Raw genomic sequence first — 6,806 nt, forward strand, 5'->3', positions numbered from 1 at the left:
ACGTACGTATACTCCAGTAAAGCTCTGAACTTCCATTTTTTTATTCGATTCCGCGAGAGCATACTACTAGCAGCCTAGCAGGAGTGTTCATCTAAATTACAGTATCTTTTTTACTAAAAAGATATACATAATCCTCATAAAATGAGAGTATTCGAGTGTTTTCAAGACAATTTTTTGTGTGCTTTACATGAGTAAAATTAAAACGCTTGTGTTAATTTTAAATTTTTTTAGAATCTTATGTTAATTTAAATTAAACCCCTACTTCCAAACCCCGAGGTAAAAGAAGACACCCGTAACTTTCTCTCGGTGTTGGCCTGCTCGGGGGAAGAGAGAGAGATGCTTTAATTCGAACGCCGTTGCCTCCTCTCTCGAGCCCTTCTCCTCCCTCCCCCACAGGCACAGTGGCATCACATCACGCCAAAGCCCCATCCGCCGGCCGGAGATCGACTTCTCCGCCCTGGCATCCGGTTTCGATCGCGGCTCCCCTCTGAGGTGACGCATTGTTCTCCCGCTTGTTCGGTTTCGTTGTTTCCTTCCGAGGAAAGATTGGATTTTTAAATCTTGGGGCTGGCTTTGCAATGCTCCTGCGATTCTTGTCCGTTGTTGCTCATGTGTGAGCGCGAGATCAGGGGGTGCGGGGCGCTTGGAGCGCGCGCGTGGTTGTGGATTAGGGTTCTAGTCTAGTCCTGTTTGGGGAATTTGGCGGCTCTGCAAATGATCGTAGATTCGCAGGTGTTGCCTGGTTATGTGTCGAGATGCTGGGTCTCTCTTGGTTCCAAACTTTTCTCTCTCTCTCTATATATATGTGGGTGTGTGTATTGCGTATTGTTAGCTAAATGCGCGCTGTTGTGTGTGTATTGCGTATTGGTTAGCTAAATGCAGCGCAAGCTATTGTTGATTAACCCGTCACATGTTTGGGCGGCCACATATGGGATGCTATGTTAATCTTTTCCCTGGGACTGTTTCTTAGTTCTAAAAGATTATATTGGTCATCGGAGTTGTTCCCTCTCCTTTCGTTCTTTAGAAGTCATTTAAGCTCGCCATTCTGTGCAATCATAGTAGATCATCATTTTCATGTCCCTACAATTTCATGGAGTTCTGTAGGCTCAGGCCCATAGTTTCTGGTTTTTTTAGGAGAAATAGCTTCGGTTTTCCTTCCTTAATAAATATGACTTCAATTTCTATGGTGTGTTCCCTTCGGAGTAGCCATGATGTGCTCATTTGTGATTTGTGTTATGATGCCTGTATCTTTCTGGCACCACGTTGCCATAATTTCCTTTGTCCACTGTTTCGGTATGCCCACTGCAAAAACCCGTGGTTTCTGTCAAATGGCAATTATTAGAGATCCTGCATGTTGCTGGCAATTCGTTATGCGATGAGGAAATAGCTTTATGTGATGAACTGCCCTTCTTTTTGGGGGGTGATTGATTGCAACTGTTGTAGTAGCCGGCCTACTGCTTTCGGAGCAATACAAGGTGTGGTGGAGGTTGATGGAAGTGTCAGTTTGGCACCCCTTTTTCCATTTCATGTAATCATGTTCTACCACGCCCATCATTTGCCTTCAGTTCTCCACCACCAACTTTCCACCCCGTACATCGTTTTTCTCCTCGGGCTTGTGTTCTTCTTGCTCCTTCCTGTGAATCAATTGGTTCTAGATCAACTGGCGAACAAACTTTCTTGCTCTTTGCTATATTTGGGAAATGATGCTGTTTTATAACTTCAGTTTTGTCTATTCATTGTTAGTGTAGTTTTCTCTTTAAACTCACTTGTCAGCAAAATACCTGCAATGAAAAAAAAAATGATTCAAACATGCATTAAATCTGCAAGGAAAAAGCCTGAAAATGCTCTGGAACCTAAGATATTTTTTTTTTGGTTTTAAATGTTCACTTAAAAGTCTTGTGCATATGACAGGCGTTCTTATGTCCTATTTGGAATGTGTGAATATTTCCTGGTTGAGCTGTCTCTTTTGAAATTCCTGCAATCCAGCTTTCAAAACATTGTCTTATTGGGTCAAACCTCCAAAGTGTCATGCATGGTTGCTCATGATTTTCATTTCATTAATGAAAATGAAAATTTCTCGTACAAAACCTTTATGTGTGGTCCAACTGTATTATTGCTGCCTTTAGGGCTTTGCTCGTACAAAACCCTTCAAGTTTGTCCAATTAGTTTATGATTGCCCTTAAAAAGATATATCTGATTACCTCGGGGTTCAGCAAATGAAATAAATATTTGTCCTTCCTAAAGAAAACTGAGGCTGTTTGATAAGGCACTGTTTTTGTCTTTTTCTTTCTGAATTATAAGATATGCTTCTATTCTTTAATATCTTCAGTGATTTTGCTGATGATAAAAATTGCTTCTCTCTCTCTCTCTCTCTCTCTCTTTTAAATCTTTTCTTGCTAACTTGTATGCCTGATATGTTTCCACTGCTCCCATTTTCCTCCAAATAGGATTTTCGACCTAGAGGTTCCCCATGGCATCAGTTACTTATATTGATGATAGCCATGCTGAGGTTATTGATCCTCCAAAGAATGAGGAAATGCTGGATGTCACTGAACTTGTTGGTGATCATATTCAGCATTCACCGAAACCAAATGTGGCAAGCTATGGCAACGTGCGTGAGCTACTGGAATGCCCTGTGTGTTTGAGTGCTATGTATCCTCCAATTCATCAGGTACTGGTTGACACTGAATCTCAATTACATTCAGCTGAAGCATATACTTGTGATATTCTATTCTTATTCTAGCCTTTTAATATGCCGAATGTTGGGAGTTTTGAATAGAGTTCTGCTTTAGGCTGCATATATGCAGTTTGTGATGTGGGGGCGCCAGTATCCAAGGCGTCCCAGGGCTCGAGATGCAGCCAGGGCAGCTAGGACAGTATCCCAGGAGTTGCCGGCTGTAATCAATGGCAATTAGAATTCTAGGGAAGAGATTAGAGTTAATGAGAGATTAGGATTAATGTTGGGGTGAGAAACAAGGAGCCAGAGGCTGGGCACCTAGGGGCTGAGCTCCTCTATTTATACCCTGTAACCAGTTGAGATTGAATCAAGCAAGAACAATTATCTCCTAATCTACCTCTTCTTCTCTCAATCTCACCCCCTTCACAATTGGGCGCCCAGGGGATCAACCCCGTGCCATTACCGGTCTTGGCTACGAGCTTCGTAGCCAAGGGCCTCCTGTCTTGGGCATCAACGCCCTTGACACAGTTGAGATTTTACAGATAGCAATTGCAAGTCAATGTTTGAATGCACACATTGACACACTGTATTTTTTTATTTTCATTTTCTACATTGTCTGTGGCAGCACAGATTCTTTCTGGAGGGACTCTTAACATTTGCTATTGGTTCATTATGTTGAACATAACCTCATATTCCCCTACAAAGCAAGTTGAATTAGCACGCTTGTCTTTAACATTATTTTTGCATGTGTTGGTGCAGTGCTCCAACGGACATACTCTGTGTTCTGGATGCAAGCCAAGGGTTCATAATCGCTGTCCAACGTGCAGGCATGAACTTGGTAACATAAGATGTCTTGCTCTGGAAAAGGTGGCTGCATCACTAGAGCTTCCATGCAAGTACCGAGAACTTTGGGTGCTTGGGAATATACCCTTACTATTGCAAGCTGAAACATGAATCGCAGTGCCAATACAGACCCTATACTTGTCCATATGCTGGATCTGAATGCACAGTTGCTGGTGATATTGCATATTTAGTAAATCACTTGAAAGATGACCACAAGGTTGACATGCACAATGGAAGCACCTTCAATCATCGTTATGTCAAGTCAAATCCTCATGAAGTTGATAATGCTACCTGGATGCTCACGGTAATGCTCACCGACTTCTGTACTGTAGAATCATAGCACATAATTCATGTTTTTTTGTGCTGACCTGGATCTAAATTCTCAGTATAAGTTTGTGGCTCTAGGATGTCGATTCTTCTTGTAAACATGATATTCTAATTGACCTGAACACCTAGGACAATTTTGTATATGTAGATTTTATTGATCTAGATCTTAGCATTGAGTTCATGTTTTTTTCTGATTGCTTAACAAGTGCACATTTATCAGCTACCACTAGCCCTGGTACATACTGCTAAAAAGTTTCACTCTTGTCATGATCAGCTCTGTCAGTCATGGTACTCACTACAGACACAAAGTGATTGCTTGCTATCATCAGCTCTACATGTTTTTCTTCTCTGGGTAGAAGTAGAATATGTGTTATAGTACCACCTTGCTTTTTAAAAAGGGACGTTATATCCCACCTTTTGAAGCCTGTGTTTTTGGTTTTAGTTTCCATGGGAACTGAGTATGCCTTAGCTAATCACAGAATCATCCTCCAGGTTTTCAGCTGCTTCGGCCAGTACTTCTGCCTGCACTTCGAGGCTTTCCAGCTGGGCATGGCGCCCGTGTACATCGCCTTCCTCCGGTTCATGGGCGACGACGCCGAGGCCAAGAACTACAGCTACAGCCTGGAGGTGGGAGGGAACGGGCGCAAGATGACATGGCAGGGCGTGCCTCGGAGCATCAGGGACAGCCACCGGAAGGTCCGGGACAGCTACGACGGGCTCATCATTCAGCGCAACATGGCCCTCTTCTTCTCGGGCGGCGACAGGAAGGAGCTCAAGCTGCGGGTCACCGGGAGGATCTGGAAGGAGCAGTGAGTCGCCAGTATGCAGGCATGCGTTGCGTGTGCTCCTTTCCTCCGGTGTACCATGACATGAAGCATGGAATCCAGGAACCTTGTAGGGTGGTGTAGGTGGTAGTTGGAATCTTTGAGTCGTGGGTGATTCTTGTGTCGTTGTGTGGTGGCATCGAATGATTTAGAGAACCGGAGGCAAATCTCTTCTTTGCTTTGAACCTCTTGAGAGCTGGCCATGGCGGCCCTTGATGGCACGTCTGTGGACTCCATGAAATGTAAATGATGTATCCCGGCTCACTCTGTCTGTGGATCAGACTCACTCTATATTGGACGGCGGACCACCATTGTTTTTTAGTTTGACCAATGAGTTACTAGCTCCAACCACTCTCTGCTCCAGCTGGTATATAAGTGTTATTGAGATCTGATTGTCTGAGAGTACACATCATTCATGTAAGCCTGTTTATTAGCCTGTTTATTTTGTTCAACAGGAAACCTGAGAGGTAGAGCACATCATTTGCAACTACAACGGCAGCATGGATGTGCACGGTACTAATATTTGACCTCTTATATCCGGAGCCCGTGCCGTGCCTGCAGCTGCGGCCTGCAGGGCAACCTTCTCGGTGAGCCAAAACTGCCTAGGTAACCTGCACAGGTCAACCGGTCAAAGGACTGAGGCCCCGTTCGCTTGTCTTAAAATCCGGCTTGTTCGATTTCTTTTTTCAGCTAGAACAGTGTTTTTCTCTCACAACAATTCAGCTAGAATAGTGTTTTGACTTGTTTTTTCAGCCAAATTCAGCCAAGCAACCTTCTCTGACCCTGAAATCCGTTGACAATCCCTGCTTGTATTGACCCATCGATGAGATTCATGGGACTGACTGACAATGATTTACAATGCAAAGTATTTTTTTGGGACCCACAAAATTTACAAATTATTCCCCCCCATAAAAAAATAATTCTTACTTATCAAGGAGTTAAACAAATTTAAATTCGACCAAATCAATATAAAAATTATAAATATTTATGGTACCGAATAAATATTAGATGGATTATTATATTTTTATTTAATTGAAGACATAAATGTTGATAATTTTTTTTAAAACTTGGTCAAACTTAGAAAAGTTTGACTTATCCAAAACATAGAATTACACTTTTTTTTAGAGAGATGAAGTACAATGATTTACAATACAGTGGCAGAACAAATTATGTGACAGAGTAACACCACTGTCATTGTTCAAATGGGAGGTGCTAAATTGATAAATTCATATGTCTGCAACCTGATTGAATTGCACCACATAAACATAACGAAAGCGCCTTAGCAACTCCACAGGCTTCAACATTTCAGCTCAGGGTTGACTACCAAATATGTTGAGAGTAATTCTCTACATATCAATGGACAAGAACCTCATGATCTTCTCACGGCTTTGTATTTGCAAAACTGGAGCTTTAACAACTTGTATACACTGGAAGGAAAGCAGAGTAACCGGATCCCCTGCCTGTACAGAAAGCAGACTAACCAGATCTTATCCTTTCTCAGTCCCAATGGACAGACTAGCAATTCAGGGAGCATACAGATCTATAGTACTCGAAAATATAACCAGGTAGAGGTAGCTGATATTATGCCAACCATTTTCCTTGTTACATGTTCTCTTCAATGCTTGTTACCATAAGCAAATGAAATGTCATCTTACCAAACCACCACCTTTGCTGATACTCCTATAACCAGGTAGAGGTAGCTGATGTTATGCCAACCATTTCCATTGTTACATGTTCTCTTCAATGCTTGTTATCATAAGCAAATGAAATGCCGTCTTAGCAAACTAACTTCTTTGGTTTTTTTTTTTTGATAAGTCGACTCCCGCGGGGAGGGGGGTGGGGGATCCCCCACCTGATTTAGATTAATAATGTGGCTCTCGAAGCCAAATGTTTGAAATACATAGTTACCTTTGCATTTTCAGCTTGGCTTTTACATTGGGTTAACTAAAATGGAGCACCATACATCAGCTATTTCTCTGTCCTTCGGCAAGCGAGCTTTCCAGAGTTGAGCTTCGTACCTGCATGCCATCAGGCGCTCCTTACAGCGTGGATCGGTCATTCCTGAAGACAATATTATTTCTCCTCTTCCAAATATGCCAGCAGCATAGCAGTACAAAGGTTTGGAAATGCTATAC

General features: G+C 42.5%; 1 pseudogene; it reads left to right on the forward strand.

The window, feature by feature from the left end:
• Positions 1-302: 302 nt before the first annotated feature.
• LOC136542743 (E3 ubiquitin-protein ligase DIS1-like) lies at positions 303-5,123 on the forward strand (annotated as a pseudogene).
• Positions 5,124-6,806: the final 1,683 nt, after the last annotated feature.

The sequence above is a fragment of the Miscanthus floridulus genome, chromosome 3, assembly GCF_019320115.1.
Source record: "Miscanthus floridulus cultivar M001 chromosome 3, ASM1932011v1, whole genome shotgun sequence".
Taxonomy (NCBI): domain Eukaryota; kingdom Viridiplantae; phylum Streptophyta; class Magnoliopsida; order Poales; family Poaceae; genus Miscanthus; species Miscanthus floridulus.